This window comes from Anthonomus grandis, chromosome 4, assembly GCF_022605725.1.
Source record: "Anthonomus grandis grandis chromosome 4, icAntGran1.3, whole genome shotgun sequence".
Taxonomy (NCBI): Eukaryota; Metazoa; Arthropoda; class Insecta; order Coleoptera; family Curculionidae; genus Anthonomus; species Anthonomus grandis.
Genome location: NC_065549.1, coordinates 42,355,934 through 42,367,321, shown reverse-complemented (window position 1 = coordinate 42,367,321; position 11,388 = coordinate 42,355,934).

The window sequence follows — 11,388 nt, the reverse complement described above, 5'->3', positions numbered from 1 at the left end:
TATACCAGCGTCTTATTTGGGTCACCTAGATTACGAAAACATCGGGTTATAACAGGATCCGAGCAGAACTAAGGGAATGAGAGCACTTTGAAAATCCTAAAAAAGTCGTTTTCGACGTCCGTTTTTGAGGCCAAAAATGGGCATCAAAAATGCCATATCTCAGCTATTAGAAAAGCTACGACCTTGGATTCACAACGACGAAACTAAGACAAAACCGTTAAAATTTTCCCGATAGCTCCCATAGAAGCCGAGATATCGACCTTCAAAGTTTGGGTTTTTTCATTTTTCGGGTATACCCCCCCGTATCGAATTTTTTCACCAAAAATTGATTTTTGTCGAAATCAAACTAAGTATACCAGCGTCTTATTTGGGTCACCTAGATTACGAAAACATCGGGTTATAACAAAATCCGAGCAGAACTAAGGGAATGAGAGCACTTTGAAAATCCTGAAAAAGTCGTTTTCGACGTCCGTTTTTGAGGCCAAAAATGGGCATCAAAAATGCCATATCTCAGCTATTAGAATAGCTACGACCTTGCGGGTGGTCTCGTTGGATTCACAACGACGAAACTAAGATAAAACCGTTAAAATTTTCCCGATAGCAACCATAGAAGCCGAGATATCGACCTTCAAAGTTTGGGTTTTTTCATTTTTCGGGTATACCCCCCCGTATCGAATTTTTTCACCAAAAATTGATTTTTGTCGAAATCAAACTAAGTATACCAGCGTCTTATTTGGGTCACCTAGATTACGAAAACACCGGGTTATAACAGGATCCGAGCAGAACTAAGGGAATGAGAGCACTTTAAAAATCCTGAAAAAGTCGTTTTCGACGTTTGTTTTTGAGGCCAAAAATGGGCATCAAAAATGCCATATCTCAGCTACTAAAAAAGCTAGGACCTTGCGGGTGGTCTCGTTAGATTCACAACGATGAAACTAAGACAAAACCGTTAAAATTTTCCCGATAGCTCCCATAGAAGCCGAGATATCGACCTTCAAAGTTTGGGTTTTTTCATTTTTCGGGTATACCCCCCCGTATCGAATTTTTTCACCAAAAATTGATTTTTGTCGAAATCAAACTAAGTATACCAGCGTCTTATTTGGGTCACCTAGATTACGAAAACACCGGGTTATAACAGGATCCGAGCAGAACTAAGGGAATGAGAGCACTTTGAAAATCCTGAAAAAGTCGTTTTCGACGTCCGTTTTTGAGGCCAAAAATGGGCATCAAAAATGCCATATCTCGGCTATCGTAAGAGCTACGACCTTGCGGGTGGTCTCGTTGGATTCACAACGACGAAACTAAGACAAAACCGTTAAAATTTTCCCGATAGCTCCCATAGAAGCCGAGATATCGACCTTCAAAGTTTGGGTTTTTTCATTTTTCGGGTATACCCCCCCGTATCGAATTTTTTCACCAAAAATTGATTTTGTCGAAATCAAACTAAGTATACCAGCGTCTTATTTGGGTCACCTAGATTACGAAAACATCGGGTTATAACAAAATCCGAGCAGAACTAAGGGAATGAGAGCACTTTGAAAATCCTGAAAAAGTCGTTTTCGACGTCCGTTTTTGAGGCCAAAAATGGGCATCAAAAATGACATATCTCAGCTATTAGAATAGCTACGACCTTGCGGGTTGTCTCGTTGGATTCACAACGACGAAACTAAGACAAAACCGTTAAAATTTTCCCGATAGCTCCCATAGAAGCCGAGATATCGACCTTCAAAGTTTGGGTTTTTTCATTTTTCGGGTATACCCCCCCGTATCGAATTTTTTCACCAAAAATTGATTTTTGTCGAAATCAAACTAAGTATACCAGCGTCTTATTTGGGTCACCTAGATTACGAAAACACCGGGTTATAACAGGATCCGAGCAGAACTAAGGGAATGAGAGCACTTTAAAAATCCTGAAAAAGTCGTTTTCGACGTTTGTTTTTGAGGCCAAAAATGGGCATCAAAAATGCCATATCTCAGCTACTAAAAAAGCTAGGACCTTGCGGGTGGTCTCGTTGGATTCACAACGATGAAACTAAGACAAAACCGTTAAAATTTTCCCGATAGCTCCCATAGAAGCCGAGATATCGACCTTCAAAGTTTGGGTTTTATCATTTTTCGGGTATACCCCCCCGTATCGAATTTTTTCACCAAAAATTGATTTTTGTCGAAATCAAACTAAGTATACCAGCGTCTTATTTGGGTCACCTAGATTACGAAAACACCGGGTTATAACAGGATCCGAGCAGAACTAAGGGAATGAGAGCACTTTGAAAATCCTGAAAAAGTCGTTTTCGACGTCCGTTTTTGAGGCCAAAAATGGACATCAAAAATGCCATATCTCAGCTATTAGAAAAGCTAGGACCTTGCGGGTAGTCTCGTTGGATTCACAACGACGAAACTAAGACAAAACCGTTAAAATTTTCCCGATAGCTCCCATAGAAGCCGAGATATCGACCTTCAAAGTTTGGGTTTTTTCATTTTTCGGGTATACCCCCCCGTATCGAATTTTTTCACCAAAAATTGATTTTTGTCGAAATCAAACTAAGTATACCAGCGTCTTATTTGGGTCACCTAGATTACGAAAACATCGGGTTATAACAAAATCCGAGCAGAACTAAGGGAATGAGAGCACTTTGAAAATCCTGAAAAAGTCGTTTTCGACGTCCGTTTTTGAGGCCAAAAATGGGCATCAAAAATGCCATATCTCAGCTATTAGAAAAGCTACGACCTTGCGGGTGGTCTCGTTGGATTCACAACGACGAAACTAAGACAAAACCGTTAAAATTTTCCCGATAGCTCCCATAGAAGCCGAGATATCGACCTTCAAAGTTTGGGTTTTTTCATTTTTCGGGTATACCCCCCCGTATCGAATTTTTTCACCAAAAATTGATTTTTGTCGAAATCAAACTAAGTATACCAGCGTCTTATTTGGGTCACCTAGATTATGGAAACACCGGGTTATAACAGGATCCGAGCAGAACTAAGGGAATGAGAGCACTTTGAAAATCCTGAAAAAGTCGTTTTCGACGTCCGTTTTAGAGGCCAAAAATGGACATCAAAAATGCCATATCTCGGCTATCGTAAGAGCTACGACCTTGCGGGTGGTCTCGTTGGATTCACAACGACGAAACTAAAACAAAACCGTTAAAATTTTCCCGATAGCTCCCATAGAAGCCGAGATATCGACCTTCAAAGTTTGGGTTTTTTCATTTTTCGGGTATACCCCCCCGTATCGAATTTTTTCACCAAAAATTGATTTTTGTCGAAATCAAACTAAGTATACCAGCGTCTTATTTGGGTCACCTAGATTACGAAAACACCGGGTTATAACAGGATCCGAGCAGAACTAAGGGAATGAGAGCACTTTGAAAATCCTGAAAAAGTCGTTTTCGACGTCCGTTTTTGAGGCCAAAAATGGACATCAAAAATGCCATATCTCAGCTATTAGAAAAGCTAGGACCTTGCGGGTGGTCTCGTTGGATTCACAACGACGAAACTAAGACAAAATTGTTAAAATTTTCCCGATAGCTCCCATAGAAGCCGAGATATCGACCTTCAAAGTTTGGGTTTTTTCATTTTTCGGGTATACCCCCCCGTATCGAACTTTTTCACCAAAAATTGATTTTTGTCGAAATCAAACTAAGTATACCAGCGTCTTATTTGGGTCACCTAGATTACGAAAACATCGGGTTATAACAGGATCCGAGCAGAACTAAGGGAATGAGAGCACTTTGAAAATCCTAAAAAAGTCGTTTTCGACGTCCGTTTTTGAGGCCAAAAATGGGCATCAAAAATGCCATATCTCAGCTATTAGAAAAGCTAGGACCTTGTGGGTGGTCTCGTTGGATTCACAACGACGAAACTAAGACAAAACCGTTAAAATTTTCCCGATAGCTCCCATAGAAGCCGAGATATCGACCTTCAAAGTTTGGGTTTTTTCATTTTTCGGGTATACCCCCCCGTATCGAATTTTTTCACCAAAAATTGATTTTTGTCGAAATCAAACTAAGTATACCAGCGTCTTATTTGGGTCACCTAGATTACGAAAACATCGGGTTATAACAAAATCCGAGCAGAACTAAGGGAATGAGAGCACTTTGAAAATCCTGAAAAAGTCGTTTTCGACGTCCGTTTTTGAGGCCAAAAATGGGCATCAAAAATGCCATATCTCAGCTATTAGAATAGCTACGACCTTGCGGGTGGTCTCGTTGGATTCACAACGACGAAACTAAGATAAAACCGTTAAAATTTTCCCGATAGCAACCATAGAAGCCGAGATATCGACCTTCAAAGTTTGGGTTTTTTCATTTTTCGGGTATACCCCCCCGTATCGAATTTTTTCACCAAAAATTGATTTTTGTCGAAATCAAACTAAGTATACCAGCGTCTTATTTGGGTCACCTAGATTACGAAAACACCGGGTTATAACAGGATCCGAGCAGAACTAAGGGAATGAGAGCACTTTAAAAATCCTGAAAAAGTCGTTTTCGACGTTTGTTTTTGAGGCCAAAAATGGGCATCAAAAATGCCATATCTCAGCTACTAAAAAAGCTAGGACCTTGCGGGTGGTCTCGTTAGATTCACAACGATGAAACTAAGACAAAACCGTTAAAATTTTCCCGATAGCTCCCATAGAAGCCGAGATATCGACCTTCAAAGTTTGGGTTTTTTCATTTTTCGGGTATACCCCCCCGTATCGAATTTTTTCACCAAAAATTGATTTTTGTCGAAATCAAACTAAGTATACCAGCGTCTTATTTGGGTCACCTAGATTACGAAAACACCGGGTTATAACAGGATCCGAGCAGAACTAAGGGAATGAGAGCACTTTGAAAATCCTGAAAAAGTCGTTTTCGACGTCCGTTTTTGAGGCCAAAAATGGGCATCAAAAATGCCATATCTCGGCTATCGTAAGAGCTACGACCTTGCGGGTGGTCTCGTTGGATTCACAACGACGAAACTAAGACAAAACCGTTAAAATTTTCCCGATAGCTCCCATAGAAGCCGAGATATCGACCTTCAAAGTTTGGGTTTTTTCATTTTTCGGGTATACCCCCCCGTATCGAATTTTTTCACCAAAAATTGATTTTTGTCGAAATCAAACTAAGTATACCAGCGTCTTATTTGGGTCACCTAGATTACGAAAACATCGGGTTATAACAAAATCCGAGCAGAACTAAGGGAATGAGAGCACTTTGAAAATCCTGAAAAAGTCGTTTTCGACGTCCGTTTTTGAGGCCAAAAATGGGCATCAAAAATGACATATCTCAGCTATTAGAATAGCTACGACCTTGCGGGTTGTCTCGTTGGATTCACAACGACGAAACTAAGACAAAACCGTTAAAATTTTCCCGATAGCTCCCATAGAAGCCGAGATATCGACCTTCAAAGTTTGGGTTTTTTCATTTTTCGGGTATACCCCCCCGTATCGAATTTTTTCACCAAAAATTGATTTTTGTCGAAATCAAACTAAGTATACCAGCGTCTTATTTGGGTCACCTAGATTACGAAAACACCGGGTTATAACAGGATCCGAGCAGAACTAAGGGAATGAGAGCACTTTAAAAATCCTGAAAAAGTCGTTTTCGACGTTTGTTTTTGAGGCCAAAAATGGGCATCAAAAATGCCATATCTCAGCTACTAAAAAAGCTAGGACCTTGCGGGTGGTCTCGTTGGATTCACAACGATGAAACTAAGACAAAACCGTTAAAATTTTCCCGATAGCTCCCATAGAAGCCGAGATATCGACCTTCAAAGTTTGGGTTTTATCATTTTTCGGGTATACCCCCCCGTATCGAATTTTTTCACCAAAAATTGATTTTTGTCGAAATCAAACTAAGTATACCAGCGTCTTATTTGGGTCACCTAGATTACGAAAACACCGGGTTATAACAGGATCCGAGCAGAACTAAGGGAATGAGAGCACTTTGAAAATCCTGAAAAAGTCGTTTTCGACGTCCGTTTTTGAGGCCAAAAATGGACATCAAAAATGCCATATCTCAGCTATTAGAAAAGCTAGGACCTTGCGGGTAGTCTCGTTGGATTCACAACGACGAAACTAAGACAAAACCGTTAAAATTTTCCCGATAGCTCCCATAGAAGCCGAGATATCGACCTTCAAAGTTTGGGTTTTTTCATTTTTCGGGTATACCCCCCCGTATCGAATTTTTTCACCAAAAATTGATTTTTGTCGAAATCAAACTAAGTATACCAGCGTCTTATTTGGGTCACCTAGATTACGAAAACATCGGGTTATAACAAAATCCGAGCAGAACTAAGGGAATGAGAGCACTTTGAAAATCCTGAAAAAGTCGTTTTCGACGTCCGTTTTTGAGGCCAAAAATGGGCATCAAAAATGCCATATCTCAGCTATTAGAAAAGCTACGACCTTGCGGGTGGTCTCGTTGGATTCACAACGACGAAACTAAGACAAAACCGTTAAAATTTTCCCGATAGCTCCCATAGAAGCCGAGATATCGACCTTCAAAGTTTGGGTTTTTTCATTTTTCGGGTATACCCCCCCGTATCGAATTTTTTCACCAAAAATTGATTTTTGTCGAAATCAAACTAAGTATACCAGCGTCTTATTTGGGTCACCTAGATTATGGAAACACCGGGTTATAACAGGATCCGAGCAGAACTAAGGGAATGAGAGCACTTTGAAAATCCTGAAAAAGTCGTTTTCGACGTCCGTTTTAGAGGCCAAAAATGGACATCAAAAATGCCATATCTCGGCTATCGTAAGAGCTACGACCTTGCGGGTGGTCTCGTTGGATTCACAACGACGAAACTAAAACAAAACCGTTAAAATTTTCCCGATAGCTCCCATAGAAGCCGAGATATCGACCTTCAAAGTTTGGGTTTTTTCATTTTTCGGGTATACCCCCCCGTATCGAATTTTTTCACCAAAAATTGATTTTTGTCGAAATCAAACTAAGTATACCAGCGTCTTATTTGGGTCACCTAGATTACGGAAACACCGGGTTATAACAGGATCCGAGCAGAACTAAGGGAATGAGAGCACTTTGAAAATCCTGAAAAAGTCGTTTTCGACGTCCGTTTTTGAGGCCAAAAATGGGCATCAAAAATGCCATATCTCAGCTACTAGAAAAGCTAGGACCTTGCGGGTGGTTTCGTTGGATTCACAACGACGAAACTAAGACAAAACCGTTAAAATTTTCCCGATAGCTCCCATAGAAGCCGAGATATCGACCTTCAAAGTTTGGGTTTTTTCATTTTTCGGGTATACCCCCCGTATCGAATTTTTTCACCAAAAATTGATTTTTGTCGAAATCAAACTAAGTATACCAGCGTCTTATTTGGGTCACCTAGATTACGAAAACACCGGGTTATAACAGGATCCGAGCAGAACTAAGGGAATGAGAGCACTTTGAAAATCCTGAAAAAGTCGTTTTCGACGTCCGTTTTTGAGGCCAAAATCGGGCATCAAAAATGCCATATCTCGGCTATCGTAAGAGCTACGACCTTGCGGGTGGTCTCGTTGGATTCACAACGACGAAACTAAGACAAAACCGTTAAAATTTTCCCGATAGCTCCCATAGAAGCCGAGATATCGACCTTCAAAGTTTGGGTTTTTTCATTTTTCGGGTATACCCCCCGTATCGAATTTTTTCACCAAAAATTGATTTTTGTCGAAATCAAACTAAGTATACCAGCGTCTTATTTGGGTCACCTAGATTACGAAAACATCGGGTTATAACAGGATCCGAGCAGAACTAAGGGAATGAGAGCACTTTGAAAATCCTGAAAAAGTCGTTTTCGACGTCCGTTTTTGAGGCCAAAAATGCCATATCTCGGCTATCGTAAGAGCTACGACCTTGCGGGTGGTCTCGTTGGATTCACAACGACGAAACTAAGACAAAACCGTTAAAATTTTCCCGATAGCTTCCATAGAAGCCGAGATATCGACCTTCAAAGTTTGGGTTTTTTCATTTTTCGGGTATACCCCCCCGTATCGAATTTTTTCACCAAAAATTGATTTTTGTCGAAATCAAACTAAGTATACCAGCGTCTTATTTGGGTCACCTAGATTACGAAAACACCGGGTTATAACAGGATCCGAGCAGAACTAAGGGAATGAGAGCACTTTGAAAATCCTGAAAAAGTCGTTTTCGACGTCCGTTTTTGAGGCCAAAAATGGGCATCAAAAATGCCATATCTCGGCTATCGTAAGAGCTACGACCTTGCGGGTGGTCTCGTTGGATTCACAACGACGAAACTAAGACAAAACCGTTAAAATTTTCCCGATAGCTCCCATAGAAGCCGAGATATCGACCTTCAAAGTTTGGGTTTTTTCATTTTTCGGGTATACCCCCCCGTATCGAATTTTTTCACCAAAAATTGATTTTTGTCGAAATCAAACTAAGTATACCAGCGTCTTATTTGGGTCACCTAGATTACGAAAACATCGGGTTATAACAGGATCCGAGCAGAACTAAGGGAATGAGAGCACTTTGAAAATCCTGAAAAAGTCGTTTTCGACGTCCGTTTTTGAGGCCAAAAATGGGCATCAAAAATGCCATATCTCAGCTATTAGAAAAGCTAGGACCTTGCGGGTGGTTTCGTTGGATTCACAACGACGAAACTAAGGCAAAACCGTTAAAATTTTCCCGATAGCTCCCATAGAAGCCGAGATATCGACCTTTAAAGTTTGGGTTTTTTCATTTTTCGGGTATACCCCCCCGTATCGAATTTTTTCACCAAAAATTGATTTTTGTCGAAATCAAACTAAGTATACCAGCGTCTTATTTGGGTCACCTAGATTACGAAAACATCGGGTTATAACAGGATCCGAGCAGAACTAAGGGAATGAGAGCACTTTGAAAATCCTGAAAAAGTCGTTTTCGACGTCCGTTTTTGAGGCCAAAAATGGGCATCAAAAATGCCATATCTCAGCTATTAGAAAAGCTAGGACCTTGCGGGTGGTCTCGTTGGATTCACAACGACGAAACTAAGACAAAACCGTTAAAATTTTCCCGATAGCTCCCATAGAAGCCGAGATATCGACCTTCAAAGTTTGGGTTTTTTCATTTTTCGGGTATACCCCCCCGTATCGAATTTTTTCACCAAAAATTGATTTTTGTCGAAATCAAACTAAGTATACCAGCGTCTTATTTGGGTCACCTAGATTACGAAAACACCGGGTTATAACAGGATCCGAGCAGAACTAAGGGAATGAGAGCACTTTGAAAATCCTGAAAAAGTCGTTTTCGACGTCCGTTTTTGAGGCCAAAAATGGGCATCAAAAATGCCATATCTCAGCTACTAGAAAAGCTAGGACCTTGTGGGTGGTCTCGTTGGATTCACAACGACGAAACTAAGACAAAACCGTTAAAATTTTCCCGATAGCTCCCATAGAAGCCGAGATATCGACCTTCAAAGTTTGGGTTTTTTCATTTTTCGGGTATACCCCCCCGTATCGAACTTTTTCACCAAAAATTGATTTTTGTCGAAATCAAACTAAGTATACCAGCGTCTTATTTGGGTCACCTAGATTACGAAAACATCGGGTTATAACAGGATCCGAGCAGAACTAAGGGAATGAGAGCACTTTGAAAATCCTAAAAAAGTCGTTTTCGACGTCCGTTTTTGAGGCCAAAAATGGGCATCAAAAATGCCATATCTCAGCTATTAGAAAAGCTACGACCTTGCGGGTGGTCTCGTTGGATTCACAACGACGAAACTAAGACAAAACCGTTAAAATTTTCCCGATAGCTCCCATAGAAGCCGAGATATCGACCTTCAAAGTTTGGGTTTTTTCATTTTTCGGGTATACCCCCCCGTATCGAATTTTTTCACCAAAAATTGATTTTTGTCGAAATCAAACTAAGTATACCAGCGTCTTATTTGGGTCACCTAGATTACGAAAACACCGGGTTATAACAGGATCCGAGCAGAACTAAGGGAATGAGAGCACTTTGAAAATCCTGAAAAAGTCGTTTTCGACGTCCGTTTTTGAGGCCAAAAATGGGCATCAAAAATGCCATATCTCAGCTACTAGAAAAGCTAGGACCTTGTGGGTGGTCTCGTTGGATTCACAACGACGAAACTAAGACAAAACCGTTAAAATTTTCCCGATAGCTCCCATAGAAGCCGATATATCGACCTTCAAAGTTTGGGTTTTTTCATTTTTCGGGTATACCCCCCCGTATCGAACTTTTTCACCAAAAATTGATTTTTGTCGAAATCAAACTAAGTATACCAGCGTCTTATTTGGGTCACCTAGATTACGAAAACATCGGGTTATAACAGGATCCGAGCAGAACTAAGGGAATGAGAGCACTTTGAAAATCCTAAAAAAGTCGTTTTCGACGTCCGTTTTTGAGGCCAAAAATGGGCATCAAAAATGCCATATCTCAGCTATTAGAAAAGCTAGGACCTTGTGGGTGGTCTCGTTGGATTCACAACGACGAAACTAAGACAAAACCGTTAAAATTTTCCCGATAGCTCCCATAGAAGCCGAGATATCGACCTTCAAAATTTGGGTTTTTTCATTTTTCGGGTATACCCCCCCGTATCGAACTTTTTCACCAAAAATTGATTTTTGTCGAAATCAAACTAAGTATACCAGCGTCTTATTTGGGTCACCTAGATTACGAAAACATCGGGTTATAACAGGATCCGAGCTGAACTAAGGGAATGAGAGCACTTTGAAAATCCTAAAAAAGTCGTTTTCGACGTCCGTTTTTGAGGCCAAAAATGGGCATCAAAAATGCCATATCTCAGCTATTAGAAAAGCTACGACCTTGCGGGTGGTCTCGTTGGATTCACAACGACGAAACTAAGACAAAACCGTTAAAATTTTCCCGATAGCTCCCATAGAAGCCGAGATATCGACCTTCAAAGTTTGGGTTTTTTCATTTTTCGGGTATACCCCCCCGTATCGAATTTTTTCACCAAAAATTGATTTTTGTCGAAATCAAACTAAGTATACCAGCGTCTTATTTGGGTCACCTAGATTACGAAAACACCGGGTTATAACAGGATCCGAGCAGAACTAAGGGAATGAGAGCACTTTGAAAATCCTGAAAAAGTCGTTTTCGACGTCCGTTTTTGAGGCCAAAAATGGACATCAAAAATGCCATATCTCAGCTATTAGAAAAGCTAGGACCTTGCGGGTAGTCTCGTTGGATTCACAACGACGAAACTAAGACAAAACCGTTAAAATTTTCCCGATAGCTCCCATAGAAGCCGAGATATCGACCTTCAAAGTTTGGGTTTTTTCATTTTTCGGGTATACCCCCCCGTATCGAATTTTTTCACCAAAAATTGATTTTTGTCGAAATCAAACTAAGTATACCAGCGTCTTATTTGGGTCACCTAGATTACGAAAACACCGGGTTATAACAGGATCCGAGCAGAACTAAG